Raw genomic sequence first — 16,151 nt, forward strand, 5'->3', positions numbered from 1 at the left:
GAATCATTTTAAGCAGAAAGTGCTGTGAACAGAACCGCGTTTTGTGTTCATGTCTCCGGCAGGAATGTGGAGATTACCTGGCTACAGTCTATCCTGGAAGCGAAGGACCAGTTAGGGACAGTGCAGGAGGGACAGGAGCGGCTCCATTCAACAGCTATGTGGTCAGCGACTGAACACGGGGGCTGCGTCAGGAAGTGGGAGGAGTCACATCCGACCCCGGTTTTCTGGCTTGAGCAACGTGGAGGGATGCTAGAAGATGGGAAAGAGAGGATGAGAAGCTGCTCTGGGTGAAAGACGTAAGGCGCATTCGGTTCCTGTGTGGCCACAGATGAAATCATCCAGGGGGAGTGGCAAGAGGGGCCAGACAAGTCCTCAGTGGGCTTTGTTCATCCTCTCATCAAACACCATGCATCTTCTCTGGGCAAGGCACTCACGTCTTGTTACCAGACATTTCTATCTATTAGTATACTATGTCCTTGATGACAAGAGGTGAGGAACTTCCAACCTAGGCTAGGTGTCCCCCAACCCCCACAGAAATGTCAAATTTATTATTTTTTAATGTTAAATGTTATTTTGAGAGAGAGAGAGAGAGAGAGAGACTGTGTGTGTGTGCGTGTGTGTGTGGGGGGGGGGTGGTGAGCAGAGAGAGAGAATCTCAAGCAGGTTCTGTGCCATCAGAACAGGGCTTGATCCCCAGAACTGTGAGATCATGACCTGAGCTGAAATCAAGAGTTGGATGCTCAACAAACTGAGCCACCCAGGCACCCCACGTCGAATTTATTTTGAATCACTAGTATCTATCATAGGCAATCCAGTGAATGTGGATCAAATTCTGGTTCTGCACCCAACGTTGAGTCAGCCGTGGGTTTACTCTGAGGCCTGAGAGTAAATCATGAAAGCAGGGTGACTGAGAAAAAGTAGCCACAGACTCTCTCAGTCTCAGAGCGTATTTACATATTTACCCTAAGTCACCAGAGCCCCATAATGGAACCCAGACCCGATCATTTTAACGTCTAAATTTCAAAGATAATAATAATAATGAATGAAATACCGACTAGACTTAACAAATGAAAGCTTTTCAGGAAAGCGGAGGAGGGAGGGAGAGGGAGGAAAGATAAATATCTGAAAACAACATCTTGTTTTTACAAAGCAATGGACCAGTCATTTGCCATCCATCAGCTAACAAATGCAGGAAAGTCCGGATTGATAGGAACGCTAGCAGAATGGGGACGAAGGGCTACAATGTATGGATTTTCTCATGATAAGAAGGTTGTTTCAGCCCTCACTGAAAATCTTTCCAGAGTGTCTGGTTAGGCTTTCCTGTTCTACTAAGTCAAGCTGATTTTCTGATCCTGCTTCTGCATAGACCTGGAGCAGGTGAGAGGTGAGCCTGGCCAGAGTAGAGTTTAGGAGTTTATAGTTTCTTACACAAGATTATAAAGCATGGTGCCAGAAGGCAGATCCTCAATGCTGTGTCTGAAGAAGAACCAAGGTCAAAGCTACATGATAAGGCCAAGACCTGACCATCAACCCAAGAAGCCAGGCAAGAGGCCAAAGACAGAAAGGGTCAAAGTGAGAGGTTAGGGGGTTAGGGAGCCAGAGTCAAGGTGCTAGAGAATGGTGAGTGGAGACAGTGGTGAATGAGGGAGTCTGAAGGAATCCCCGAGATCAAGGATTGGTGATATACAGGTTTATTAGTTATCTATCGTTCCGTGTAACAAGAAACCCCAAAACTCAGTAGCCTAAAACAGCAAACATTTGCTATCTCAGAGTTTCTGTGCATCACGAATCCGAGCATGTCTCTGCCGGATGACTGGGGTTCAAAGCCTCTTACGAGGTTGGAGTCAAGCTGAAGACCCGAGCTGTGGCTTCCTCTAAAGGCTTTCTTAGGACAGTGGGGAGGATCCACTTCTAAACTCCCTCCTGTGGTTGCTGGCAGGCCTCAATTCCTCCTCCCATGGGCCTCTCCATAGGCTGCCTAAGCATCCGCAAAACATGGTCGCTGATGACTGGAGAAAGAGAGAGACAGAAACCAGAAACTGAGAGATTAAATTAGGAGACAGCAAACCCCCAAGATGAAGATCACAGTCTTTTTATAACCTAATCTTGGAAGTGACATGTTCTATTCATTAGAGGCAAATCAAGAATCCAGCCCATGCCAAAGGGGAAGGGATTATACAAGGAGGTGAAAACCAAGAGGCAGGGACCTCTGGGGGCCATCATAAAGATTCCCAAGCCTGGTTCATTTAAAGGGACTTTACAGGCTGGACACCAGCGTGTGGAGCAGACAATTTCTTTGATGGATGAGAATATTGCAAAATTTCTGGCTTCTTCATCATCCATATTGGTTATTGTTTTCCATGGCAGCAGATGTTGAGATAGAAGGTATAGATAGCTAAGGTAACTATTTAGCGATTTCCAGATATTCTCGAGAAGTCGACTTTTGCCCAACTCATTGACGTCATTCTGACACTTGCCTTCTCATAGCGTCGATCCCTCCTCAAAAATTCCTATTGTCTGTGCTACAAATTAGCGTCTTCTCTAAAAGGCACTAACCTCTAATTGTCTGTATTTTCTCACAGTGCTGCCTTGATTGATAAATCTGGGAGCCGAGCTCCAATACCTAGTCAGTTGCATCGGGAGGACGAAGTCTATTTCTGATGGTGGTGCGTGAAAGGCTTCCGCTCTTCTAAAGGAGTGTGACACCAACAGGTTGAGTGGGACCTTGGGATATGACGTGTGGTCAGAGTAACCTAACCAAGTCATATTCTGGGCCTGCCCAGCCCGGCTGGATAAAGTGTGACTCCTCCGAATGCCTTGGAGAGAGAAGTGACAGGTGGATCCTTGGAAGGACCCTGAGAGGAGTGCACAGTGGGACCCTGGCTCCATGTTTTCACACTGGGACTGGGCTTTCAGGGAAGTCCCTATTGAGAAGGCACGCTACAAATACATCTGCCCATATGGTTATAACAGCCAGGGACTAGGTCAAGTTTATGGAGAAGATACAGAGAAAATGAGAAAAGAATAGCTGACAGCACTAGAGTATGAAGAAGGGAGGACGTACAAGAAGAGAAAGAAACTAGATGGGAGAGCCCACAGCAGAACTGTCTGAATGCCACCACGCCCAGCTCCGGGCCCAGCAGCCATCCCTCTCTCATGGGCAAATTCATGTAACCAATGTTAGTGACTTCCTGCTAAGTTCTAGGCCCAGAGGACACAAGGATGAACAAAATGGACACCACTGCTACTCAATCAAAGTTCACTCTGGAGGGGAAACGGAAATAGAGGCAGGACAATGAGGCTCACAAGGAGGACATCAGGCCCTTAGGATGAAACTGTACCGACAGACATATCGAGGCTACCCCACCAGCACAGCAGAGTCGGTGGCCTTCTGGTTTGTAGCCCATCTATAGGGGACCCCGCCTGAGGAAAACGCCCCTCCAAACTTTTCTCACCCCAAGCATGGGCCCTGGCTTTGGGCCACAACCCCCAAAATGTAGTGTTGGGCTCCCGCCCTAACTCACCTCATTTCTCCCTTGGCCTCTCCCTACACTGACCATCTCTCAGGATATGGGCCTTTTCATCCTTTCCCTGCCTCTTCCTTGCCCACCCAGAATCTTTGGGAATGGCAAGAGCAAGAGAAGAAGCCAACGGCTGTCATTTGCCATGGGTTTGTGAAAGGCTATGTCCTCCAGTCTTGCTGACAGACAAAGGAAGGAGGTAGGTCTGAGAGAACTCTACATGGGCATCTGGTCGAGGGGCATCTGGCCAAAGATAAGCAGAGGCCGAGCATCCCCTCTCCCCTACTCCTCTCTTAATGGCACTGCGCTCGCTTGTGGTACTAGGAGGGCTGACCCTCCGGGCATACTACAAGGAAGACAACTCAGCTATGGCAGAAAATGGTAGCTGGTGAGTCTTTAGCTCCCAGGTAGGCATCTGGCTTTAAGTCTGCTCAGAGAACCCGAGACGTCTGTGGTTGCTGGTCTCCTCCACAGCCTCTGGAGAGGTCAGCTATCACAGCTCTGGAGTAGACTGTTGAGATAACCCCCATTTTTTCCATTCCTCACCTACTTTTATGAGTAAGACTTTCTTCCCAATGTCTCCACCCTAAATCCCTCCCGCTCTTATCTCCTTCTACAATTAAAGGCAAAGAACGGGAGTCAGCATAAGGTCACAGCTTCTGGACACTCTGCAGCACACAGAGGTCAAGAGCCTGAAGGCGTTAACCGTTCACACTGGAAAGCTGAGGATGTGGCCTGTCGAGTAGGACTTCGGGGGGACAGAAGGAAAGCCAGGGTGGGGGGAAACCCCGCCAGAGGCCCTGGGCCTCCAGGAAAGCTGAGGGATGCGTGTCAGTGAACACATCTCCCAACAGCCCGTAGCCGCGTGGACAGGCCACGTGAATGCGCTTCCGGGTGAAAGTGGCATTCTCCACGATGGGAGCTCCCTGGCCCAGCCCTGCCAGTGCTTGACATGGAGCCCCTCTCCGTAGCCCAGCACCCCCCTCGCTTCTCTGACTCTTGCCTCCCCTCTCCCACCAAGGCTCTGCATGGCGAGCCATCTTTTGGCCCTCCTGGTTGGCTTGGCAAGTTGCAGACACCCTCTCCCAGAGCTCCGGGCCTCTGCACGGCCTCCATGTGCACGTGGCTGCAATGCCCCTTCTCTTAGCTCTCTCCTGCTCATCCAGCGCCAGACGCCAACTCCTCCATCAAATGAGCCTCCATGATGCTCAGAGGCTGGGCCGCCCCTTCTCCTCTGCCCCCCAACCCCAGGGTGGTCTCCCTCCCTGATCCCCACCCTCAGACTCAGCAAAGGGGGGGGGGGGGCCGGCTCCACAAGCCAAAAGGGGTGGGGGAGAGGGAGCAGGGAGGGGAGGCTGGGAACGCAGAGCCCCGGCCCCCTCCACATCCGCTGCTGCAATCACAGCCCACCCCCAGCTGACAAAAGGCCTTGTCAGAGCCAAGGGGTCTGGTGCCAGCCCCGCCCCTTGGAGCAGTGACAGCCGTGTGCTACATTTGCCCAATTCTGCAGCTGGGCTAATTACTGTGGTTCCCGAGCTTGGGGTCCAGCCCCAAACCAAACAAATTAGGACAAAAACCATAGGCTTCTTCATCCCTCTCATTCCCAGCCAGCAATTGCTGAAGGACCCCTATAATTGATGACAATGAAATAAAACCCCACCACCTGTCCTTACTCCTAAGGACTTGGGAGCCCGGCCAATACCTCGGCCCACCCCTCCGTGGCCACAGCAACGTGGAGTTGCGCAATGCTGCATTCCCAGTGCCAGCATCACCCCGGGAACAACCTGGGGCCCGTCACGGCCCACGACATGATCCAGCCCGGAAGAATAATGCAGCTGGCGGGCGGGCTAAGAGGTGAGCGGACTTGCGGCCAGGACTGCCCCGGGGGTGGGCCAGCCCCGTGAGGCCTGGGGCTGGTGTGGATGCTGGGGGGGGGGGGGGTGCGGGGGGGGAAGGGGTGGTGTGGAGGGGATGGCAGCAGCTCGCGGCCCAGGTCTTCAGGAAACACAGAGGAAGGAAGTCCCAGGTGGACAACTCCCAGGAGGCCATACTCAGAAAAGTCAGGAAAAGCAGGAGTAAAAGCCAGCAGTAAGGCCTGGAAGTCAGTAGGAGGGCCCTGGCTTGAGCATCTAGGTTCAGGGACAGAAATTAAAACAAGGACCCAGAGACGTACAAGACCTGGGTGCTAGGGAAGGAGATCAAAACACAGGTTAGGCAAGGCTCCACCAGCAGCGCAGGTACCTGGCCGAGATCAGATGTGGGATGTGGACGCCCTGATGAGGGTCCGGCTTAGGTCCAGAAATATGGGTGATAAAAGAGACCTGGCCAGGGGCAGAGAACCAACTTGTGATCCTGGCTACAGGGCCCTACACTGTTCTCCAACTCTGCCTTGCACGGAATTGCGCAGAGGGCTTGTTAAAACACAGACTGCGGAGGGCGCCTGGGTGGCTCAGCCCGTTAAGCGTCCGGCTTCGGCTCAGGTCATGATCTCGTGGTTCGTGAGTACGAGCCCTGTGACGGGCTTTGTGCTGGCAGCTAAGAACCTGAAGACTGCTTTGGATTCTGTCTGTTCTTCCTCTCTCTCTGCCCCTTTCCCACTCACACTCCATCTCTCTCTCTGAAAAATAAACATTTAAACACACACACACACACACACACACACACACACACACACACACAGAGTGCTGGAGTCCTTGATTCAGGAGGTCTAGGGGTGGGGGGAGCGCTGAGAATCTGTATTTCTGGGTAGTTCCCAGGGGATGCTGATGTTGTTGGTCCAAGGACCACGCTTTGAGAACCACTGCTTTAAATATCTGGGGACAAGATATAATCCTCAGGCTGAAAGTGAGTGACAACCCAGGAGCCAAGAGGAAATCACCCAAGGTAATGTTGTACCCTGAACGTGTGTATTCTCCTGTCCCTTCCACACCTCCCAAATTCGTGTGTTGAAGCCCTCACTCCAAATGTGACTGTATTTGGAGACCGGGCTGTGAGGAGGTGATAAAGGTTAAATGAGGTCATGGGCGGGATGCCCTAATCCAACAGGGTTGGTGCATTTATAAGAAGAGGAAGAGACACCAGAACGCACGTTCCCTCTCCTTCCCCTCCACCCCTCTCCCTTGTGAGGACACAACAAGAAGGCCATCTGGAAGCCAGGAAGGGCTCTCACCAGCACTTTGATCTCGGACTTCCAGCGTCCAGAACTGTGAGAAATACAAGTGTGTTATTTCAGCCCCCAGTCTGGGGTGTTCCGCCATGGCCACGCAAGCGGACTCAGTCAGCAGACTCAGAGACCAAACAACGCGAGTAAATACTGAGACTTTGTAGAAAGAGAGAGAAAGGTCTGCACGTACACCTCCCGAGCTGGCCGCACGGACGAGCCCACCTATGGTTTCTGCTCGTCCAGACCCACCCTCACCTCTGACCCAACTTTCTCCGTTGCCTGCATTCTCGCACAATCCTAACGAGGAGGACTTTAAAAGCTCTTTCTCATCTCCGCTCCTCTCTCCTGTTCTCTGCCACAGCCCCTGCCCTGCCCCAGGGCAAGCCTTCATCTCTGGTTCAAGGTCATGTCCCGAGCGTCCCAGCTGCCCCCGTTTCCTCTGCCTCAGTCTCCCTTCACCTCTGCCCTCGGCTCTGGCCCCGATCAATCACCCTAAAGCACAGTCAGGAGAAGCAGGGGTCGGTGGGGAAAGTGAGGACCGAGCCAGCCAGCGAGTCCCTGCGGAGGTGGCAACCACAGGTCAGGGAGGCTCGAGGAAGATTTATTGGCCACTGAACTCAGCCGGAGGGCGTGGGGTAAGAAGGCAGAGAGTGTAATCAAAGTGATATTTTATGTTCCTCCGTCTCAGGAAAATAATTGTTCCACTGGAACATCATTACACTATCGTTTTTCTACTCCTGTGCCACTTACAGGGAAATAGAAACTCACTTTCTTCTTCTTAATAAGCCGCAATTTCAATAACTCTAAAGGCTTTTTCTGAGACAGAGCCATCCTCCAGTGATGTGGTGAGGACAGGCGCCCTCTCCAGACTCCCAGGCGGGGGGAAGGCCTGACTGGCTCCTGGGGACGGCTGTCCCTTCTTCTTGATACTCTCCTTGCCTGTCATCCGGGGGACCAACTGTCCCTTTTCGCCCGGGACTAAGGGGTTTTCCAAGATGCTGGACTTCCAGTGCTAAATCCAGGTCAGCACTGGGCAAACCAGGACAGTTGGTGACTCTATCTTCCACCCACTGGGGACAAGAAAGCAACATTGTGCATTTAACAAGTATTTGTTAAGTACCTACAGCATGCCAGACACTTTCCAGATGGCTGGGAAACAGGCAGATGCCAACAACCGAACACTTGCCCTCAGGAAACTTGCATTCTAGTGGAGAGATAAACAATAAACATATAAGTAAGTACGTTATAGAACATACTAGAAATGGATGGAGGAAAGCAAAACAGGGAAGGAAGATTGGCAGGGAGGTGTGGGAGGTGGCCATCTTAAATATGGTGATCAGGGTGGGCTTCACTAAGTTGGTGGCATTTGAGCCAAGTGGGAAGGGGGTGTGGAAGCAAGTTATGAGGATATCTGGGGGAAGGGCATTCCAGACAAAGGGATCGGCCAGTGCAAGGGCTCAGAGGCTGAGCTTGGCTCACATATTCAAGGAATTCCACAGAGGCCCATCGGCTGGAGCAGAGTGAGCAAAAGGGAAGGGCAGGAGAGAGGTGGAAACTATGGCCAGACACCAAGCCTTGTAGGGCTCTATAGATCACTGGGAGACCATTTGACTTTTACCTGGAATGAGAAGGAGAAAGAACACACTCTGATTTGTGTCCTCATAGACTCGTTCTGACTGCTATAGAAGTCCATCAGGAGGCTGTTGCCATAACACGAGTAAGCAATGGCAGGCCTTAGACCAAGATGATAAGGGTAGAAGTGGTTAAAAAGAAGCTGGATCGGGGCGCCGGGGTGGCTCAGTCGGTTAAGCGGCCCACTTTGGCTCAGGTCATGATCTCATGGTTTGTGAGTTCGAGCTCCGAATCAGGCCGTCTGCTGTCAGCCCAGAACCTGCTTCAGAACCTCTGTTCCCCACTCTCTCTCTGCCCCTCCCCCACCCGCGTGCGTGTGCGTGCACGCGCGCACGCACGGGCACGCTCCCCCCCTCTCTCTCTCAAAAATAAATATTCAACAAAAACAAGAAGCCGGATTCTGGATATATTTTGAAGGTGAGGCCAACAGATTTTCCTGGGTATGAGGTGAGAAAGAAAGAAGAGCTGGTGTAACTTCCAGTATTTGAATGCGCAGGGGCCACGACGAGATCTTAGAATAAATACTATACATTTCAAAGACCCAGTGCACCCTCAAAGGACTTGCACTTGAGAGATTGCTAGGTTTAAGCTGGAGTCCTAAGGTGCACTTCCAAATAAGCCCATTAAGGCTGTGGAGCATGGTCGTTAAGCGCAGAGCAGATTTGTACTCCTCCCTGGGCCCAGGGCTGGAGAACGAGCTACTCAAGGCCTAGCCTGCTAACTCAGGATAGTCCAGTGGTTAAGAGGTTGGGCCTGCACTTAAACTCACTGAGGCTCAGTCTTGTCATCCAGTGATTGTTGCAAAAATGGAATGAGACCACGTTAATAAAATATTTAGCACAGGGCATAGGCACAGAGCCTAGAAAGCTTCGTTCCTGGTGGAGAGGTGGAAGATGTGGTGTTGAAATTCTGGCAGCGGCCAGCAGAGGGCACCGCCAGCAAAAGACAGTAGCGCTGCGCTGCCAGGGAGACTGGCTTATTTGCCTTGGATCCGCTAACCCGGTGAAAAAATAGACTAGCTTCCCACAAATAACAGGCTGGGATTTAGATTTATATCCCCTCACTGCCGAGATCTACCGCTGTGAAAAATGGATCTCCTATCTTAGGGTTTCTCTTGCTCAAAACAGCCCCCCCCAAGCCCTGGCATTAGAGGGGAATCATGCAACTGTCTCCACCATTAGCCCGTTCTTACCTCCTCCCCAGGACCCTGCAGGATACCCAGAGACCGGATGACTCCTCCAGTACCCTGGGCGTGGGGAGGCTAGAGACAAGCACAGATAAGGTTTGTCCAATTTGTTCTGGTCCCTGGAAATTCTGCTTATCTCCTCTCCCATTGCTTCATCACATTGCCAAAATTACCTCGATAATATATTTTTTAATTTAAGAATTCATTTTCACTTCACGAAAGAGGAACACTGCAGCCAGATAAGAAACTCCATCTGTCTTCAAGAAAAAGGGTCGTGGATTTGGGTGTCACGAATCCTGTAATGTCTTAAATTAAGGTGCCACTTCTGAATGCTTTCTTCGTATTTATGAAATGATTATTCTACAGAGGTGCATTTAATATTGTTAAAATAATGATTGTGCATGTTTAATACATCAATTTAAGTTATTATCTCCCATGCTATAAAATGTGGGATAATTTCATAAATAATTATAAAGCATTTACAAATGGTGCCTTAATGCAAAGCATTCTTGCTAATCCTTTATCTTTCACAAACACAGAAATAACAATTAGGTTCCTGGAATGAAAACGGGAGGTTATGTTCTAGAATGTGTCACCTCCTCACTGAATGCAAATAAGGAGACAAGGAGAAGAATAAAAGACCTGGATAGAAACAGCACGCTTCCCCACTTCTTGACGGATGCAAGGTGTCCGCGTTTTCATTATTCTAAGCACTGGGCCCTTTCTCCGCGGGGACAAGGAGGGCTTGCTGCCTCAGGGTAGGGGCAATTCTTTGAACCCTCTTGGTAGTTTATTTTGGGAACTAGAGAGGCCTAGCCACAAGGTTGGAATAAGAGGCATTTACACACACACACACACACACACACACACACAAGCACACACACACGCATGCACGCACATGCACACAAGCAGGAGAATGGACGTGACATCCCCAGGTTCCTGGAAGTTTGATCCAGGTCTTCAACCATTCCAGAGGACAGGCTGAGTCACAAGTCACTAGAGACCATATATGATGAAAGAACTTCCGTTTTGTCTTTTTGATCAAAGAACTTCCGTTTTCATCTTTTAGCCTGCCTACCAATAATACAGACTTAGGGAGGCAGGAGATACCCTCAAGGAGCTTACATTCTACAAGAAAACGCTGAACGTTCACATTTAAATTTACAGAGATAGCACAGAACTGAGGTTAAATTAGCTAAATTAAAATTGGGTTGATGTAAAGTTAATCCAGGAAGGCTTTTTGAAAGAGGTGAGATAGACCGGGTCACAGATCCATGAAATCCAATAAATCAAAGACAGGCTGAAGATGCGAAAGAGACAGTTCATTTAACGCCCATGTGCTCGTGTGCACACATGTACACACACACATACACGTGGTGAGAACTGGCTGTGTACCTGAAGCAACAAGTGATTCAAGCCAGGACATCAGGATCCAGGCTCGATCACTCCCGGGAGATATTTTGGGATAATGCTCTTTGAACCCCACCAAGCCAGCCTGTCTCTCAATGGCTGGACAGTGACAGAGATGACTGAGTAAAAGAGAAAGGAAGTCCCAACCAGCCCATGAGGCACCCTGCAGCTGATCCAAACGCCACCTCTGCAGGAACAAACAGCTCCCTAATTCAGGCAACCGTCTTTTAAAGCCAGGTTGTGAAGGAAAAAACAGAAAGGGGCAAAAACCTCAAGGGTCCTGATGCTAGGACACCAGCTCCCATATGGGTGCCTTGCTGCTATCTGCATATCAGCAGAGCTAAAAGGAGTCCCAGTTACAGACTGCCCCCAGATCTGGGGAGATGGTGGGGCAGGGGAGGCTGATCGAGATTAGACGACACTCAGCGGACCGGCAAGCCGGGCTGTGTCAGGCTGCAGCCTTAAAGAGGAGGTTACCCACAGCTCCCGAGCGGACCGGGAAGCAGGCTGCTGTCACAACTCGGAGGGAAGGCCCTCAAAGAAGCTGGAGGCCACCTCCTCCACTCCTGTCCGTCCCAGGGCCGGCAGGAAGGGCCAGGAGACTAGAGGGACTGAATTCTTACAGCCAGGCGGGTTCCTGAGCCCTGTCCCCTGCAAAAGATGGATCCATTACTAGGAATCCATGTTGATTGCACCTTTCTCCTCCCACGCCTGCGCCCCTCCACCACTATTTTGACCTCGTCTGTAGAGGCCCCATCCAGGTTCTCAACACTCAGCTACTCCCAGCCCTGGCAACAAGGCGCTGGGCGCTGACCACACACAAAAGAATGACCTTCTCTGGCTCTCACACACAAATCCCCGGTCTTAGCGACCCCGAGAGGCCTCATCCTATGTCTCTAGCTCCCTCCTAAGTACGTCCTCTGTCCTACAGTTACAGCGAGTCAACATTCCCAATCATGAACTCATCGAAATAGAATAGTCGCATAGCTTCAAATCACCTCCCCCCCCCCCCAAAGGGGCATTATTACCTGGTGGTTTTGCCAAATCTCCAAAAATCCTTCGCTGCTCTTTCCTCCAGAAGGTGGAGCTTCATTTCCATCTCCTTGGGTATGGACTTAGTGACCCGCTTCTAACAAAGCATGGGAAGAGTGAGCTAGTAATGTTTCCACAGAAAATCCTGATGATCAATTATCCACAGAGGATAAAGCACGCAGTTTCCCAGGGGCAGGAAAGATTTTCTAGTTCATCTGGATACTAAGGTACGTAGAGGCAGGAATACTAGATTATCCTGGAAAATTAGGCTGAAAGAGAGAGCGAGCGAGCCTTCAAGAAGAGCTCGTGTCCCCAGTAATAAGTCATAGTGAGATCATGTGCCTCCTGATATAATTCAATGGGAAGGATCCTCCTCCCCTGTGGTATTCTTCCTAAAAACCAAAAACATGGGGGAAAGCTGAGAAATGGTCACAGGCTGGAGAAGACAGAGGACTGAATGGAACACGGTATCCTCGACGCGATCCCGGAACGGAAGACGCTCAGTGGGAAAGCTGGCAAAAGTGAAATAAATCTAGTTTCCATATACTAGCATTGTACCGGTGTTAATCTCTTAGTTTGGATACATGTGCCGTGATTGTGTAAGAGGTTAACATTAGGGGAAGCTGGGTGAAGGGTACATGGAACTCCGTACTATCTTTGCAACTTTTCGGCAAATCTGAAAAAACTTCAAAATCAAAAGCTTTTGGTTTTTACAAAAGAACTCATCGTCTTGTTCCTCCCTCCCCACGTTAAAAAAAAAAAAAAAAAAAAAAAAACAAACCGACGAGACCTCTCTATCCTCACATCCCCATTTACTCACATCCCCATTTATGTTGCTTTATTTCACAAAGTCCATGTCGCAGGGTTATTTCCCTTCCCAGAACACACCGGGCCCCCTCTTGCTTCAGGAACTTTGCTCCCAATGGCTCTTTTTGAAACTTGCCCCCTGCCTTCCTGCCGCCGGCCCTGTAATGCTGGTGCAGAAGGGTCAGTCCCGGGCTCAACTTCCCCGTGAGTCTCCCACAGTCCACACTCCCCACTCTGGATGTTGGGCGTCTTTTGGTCTGCAACACTCATCTCCATCTTTAGAACTGGAGAATGCCTTTGCAGGAGGAACACTCAGCTTGGAAAGGTCCACCACATGCTCTCCCTCCCGCTTTCCCCACCTACTCCTCAAAGGCACCTCACCCCCGGCCTTGGGTGAGGACAGCACAACAGTGCCTCCTGGTGACCGGCGCGGGGCACTGCAGAGTCCGCAGCTCCGCATTCCCTGCACAGCTTTGGAGCTGGGCTCACAGCTGACCCTGGCCTCCTTTGCCCTTTCCCATTTCGGTGCACACCTTTTCTCAATGGTTTGCGGGCTTTCTCTCTCTAGCTTTTGCTCCCGCAGCCCCGGGTGCCTTTACTTCCTCTTTTTGTTACCTTTGTGGACAAACTAACGGTTTTAATTGAGACCAATAAGAAGGAGCCTCATTATATAGCAAACGGGGAAGGGGAAGAATAACCGTGAGTACCGAGCAGAAATTAGATCAAATAAAGACTCGGCCCCATCGGCTTCTAAAACCTTCGAAACCACTCAGAAACTCCATCCAGATTTTCCATAAGTCTCTCTCTACTTGCTCATCCTTTCCTATTTTTCCTCACACTCCAATGTTCAAAATGAAAAATTTCATCTATTTTTATTCAATACTATCATATTTCTCTTTTAATTACTAGCCTTGCAAGAGTATTGTTTTCTACTATTTTTCATGGCAAATGCACAGTACTTAATCTATACTACGGGTTAAATAGGTTTTTGGCAGCCAGCCCTGGAGCCATGCCAGCACTGATATCTTTGTTGTTATGGGAAAAAGCTTCAGACAACTAATTCAAATGAATTTTTGGAACTCAACACATTTATAAGTCAGGAACTGCCTGTGCTGCCTTGGATGGTTATTTGATTGGTTTGGGGGGGGGTAGGTCTTTCTTGTTTTCCAAATGAACTCATTCAGTGTGCAACAAATACATATTAAGACCTATTACAGGAAGGCCCTATTCTAGGCCCAGGGGATACTGGGGGACCCAGTCAATTCCTGCCATCGCAGAAAGGGAACCAGGTCCCCTAGACCTTGAACCAGATCCAAGACCAGGTTGAAGGTAAAGGCTGCGGGGGCAGGGGGGAGGGGCGGTATGTATTAGGGTTCACCAGAGAAACATTTATAGGATATATACGTATCATGAACATCATATATCATGTATAGGTACGGATACAGATATCTATCTATAACACATGTACTGAGAGAGCGAGAGGATTATTTTAAGGAATTGACTTATGTTATCGTGGAAGCTGGCAAATCTGAAATCTGGAAGGAAGGTGGGCAGGCTAGGTAAAAGTTGATGCCGTCTAGAGTCTGAAATCTGGGGCACCCGTCTAGCTCCGTCGGTTAAGCGTCAGACTTAGGCTCAGGTCATGATCTCACGGTTCGTGAGTTCAAGCCCTGCATCGGGCTCTCTGCAGTCAGCACAGATCCCGCTTCGGATCATTTGTCTCCCTCTCTCTCTGTCCTCTCTCTCACTCTCTCTCTCTCTCAAAAATAAACAAACATTAAAGAGAAAACCCTGCAGGCCAGCTAGAAGGTGAGAAGCTTCAGGAATTTTTTATACTGTGGTCTTAAGGGAGAATTTCTTCTTCTTTGGGAAACCTCAGTCTTTGCTCTTCAGGCCTTCAATTGATTGGATGAGGCCCAACCACATTATGGAGGTTAATCTAGTTCTCTCAAAGTCTACTGGTTTTACATATCAATCACATCTAAAAAATATCTTTGCAGCAACATCTAGACTGGTCTTTGAGCCAACAACTGGGCTCCACAGCCTAGCCAAGACAGCATATAAAATTAACCATCACGTAACAGAAGCTCAGTGAGCCCTAAAGCCCAAAGGTGGGGCTCTTATCCTGCTCTAGGGAATAAGGTACAAGCAGAGACTAAATTCTGAGCCCGGTGAACAACGGCACAGAGAACTAGCACATCTTTCCACGTCCCCTGTGTGGTCTATCCCATGACATGCCCGCAGAGTACTGCACTGTATTGTACTCACCCCCACACTCCAACATGAGCATGCCCCCCACTTCCTCAAGACCCTAGGAGGCTGGGCAAGCCACCCGTCCGCCCTGAATGCTAACGGCAAGTTCAGGCTTGCTCCACTGGGTATCCGCCTAAAGCCAGCAAGGCAGAGCGGACAGAGTGTCTCCGCCACCTCTTCTTTCCTGTGGGCTCCTCCCTGGCATCCGCTGCACATTCACGTGTAAGAATGTGACTCTGTCCCTCAGACCCCTGAGGCACAGCGCAGATGGCCCCCTGCCCACCTCGGTCCCCCGGCCCCTCCCGCCTCCCGAGGAGGGGCTCCTCAGCATCTGGCAGTGCCGCCTGAGCAGTCCGTCAGCCTCACACCGCTGTCACCATGAGACGTGGCGGAACGAAAACAAAAGACGTGACAAATTTGTCCTTTTCTCTTTCATAATTAACCAAAATATCTCAGCATGTAGCAAAGCACGGCTCCTAATTAACAGACAGGCAAGAGGCGATTAAGAAAAAAAGCTGCCGCCCCTCTCAACACCCCTCCCACACACCCCTCCCCTACTCCTTACCTTGCAGCACCCCCCCACCCCCCCCCCCCAACCCTGGTAATTATATTTGCAGAAGAGAATGATATTCTGGTCAGACACGACAGACAGAAAGAGCCCAGTCCCCAGTGAGGCAATTAATATTTCACACCTGCCAAAGCAAAGTGGCCAGGGGAGGGGGAGGCGCGGGGAGGGTGACTGCGTTGTCACAAGGCCAGAGTGTGCAAAAGCCAAGTGGGGACAGGCCTTCTGTTGGGCTGCGGGAATGGGCAGGCCAGGTTGGCACAGAAAACAGCCCTTCAGGGTGTGCATAGAGTGGGGGCAGGGGACCATTGGGCAGAACAAAGGATCCGCCATTCTACATCCTCCTTGGGTACCCTCCTACTCTGTTTCGCAACTCCCAGCTCACTTATGCACTCCATACACACTCCACCCCCTGGGGGAGCAGCACAAGATCTAAGGGGTGGGGGTGAGCAAACACAGAGGAAGCAAGCACAAAACATTCACCAGTGACCTGGAGCTGCACCCCCCCCCCTTCATATGCTGCATGGGAGTCATATACAGCAGAGGCAATGTTTATGGTTGACCCTGTCTTCTACAGGCACA

The 16,151-nt window shown here is 50.4% G+C and overlaps 1 long non-coding RNA gene across 1 annotated transcript in view; it reads right to left on the reverse strand.

Annotated features, from left to right (window-relative positions):
- Window positions 1–1,114: 1,114 nt before the first annotated feature.
- Window positions 1,115–16,151, reverse strand: part of LOC131495672 (uncharacterized) — a 35,051-nt gene continuing 20,014 nt past the window's right edge. Inside the window, exon 3 of the long non-coding RNA XR_009254060.1 lies at window positions 1,115–2,009. This is a non-coding gene — a long non-coding RNA (uncharacterized LOC131495672). The remainder of the gene's footprint in view (window positions 2,010–16,151) is intronic.

The sequence above is a fragment of the Neofelis nebulosa genome, chromosome 15, assembly GCF_028018385.1.
Source record: "Neofelis nebulosa isolate mNeoNeb1 chromosome 15, mNeoNeb1.pri, whole genome shotgun sequence".
Lineage (NCBI taxonomy): Eukaryota > Metazoa > Chordata > Mammalia > Carnivora > Felidae > Neofelis > Neofelis nebulosa.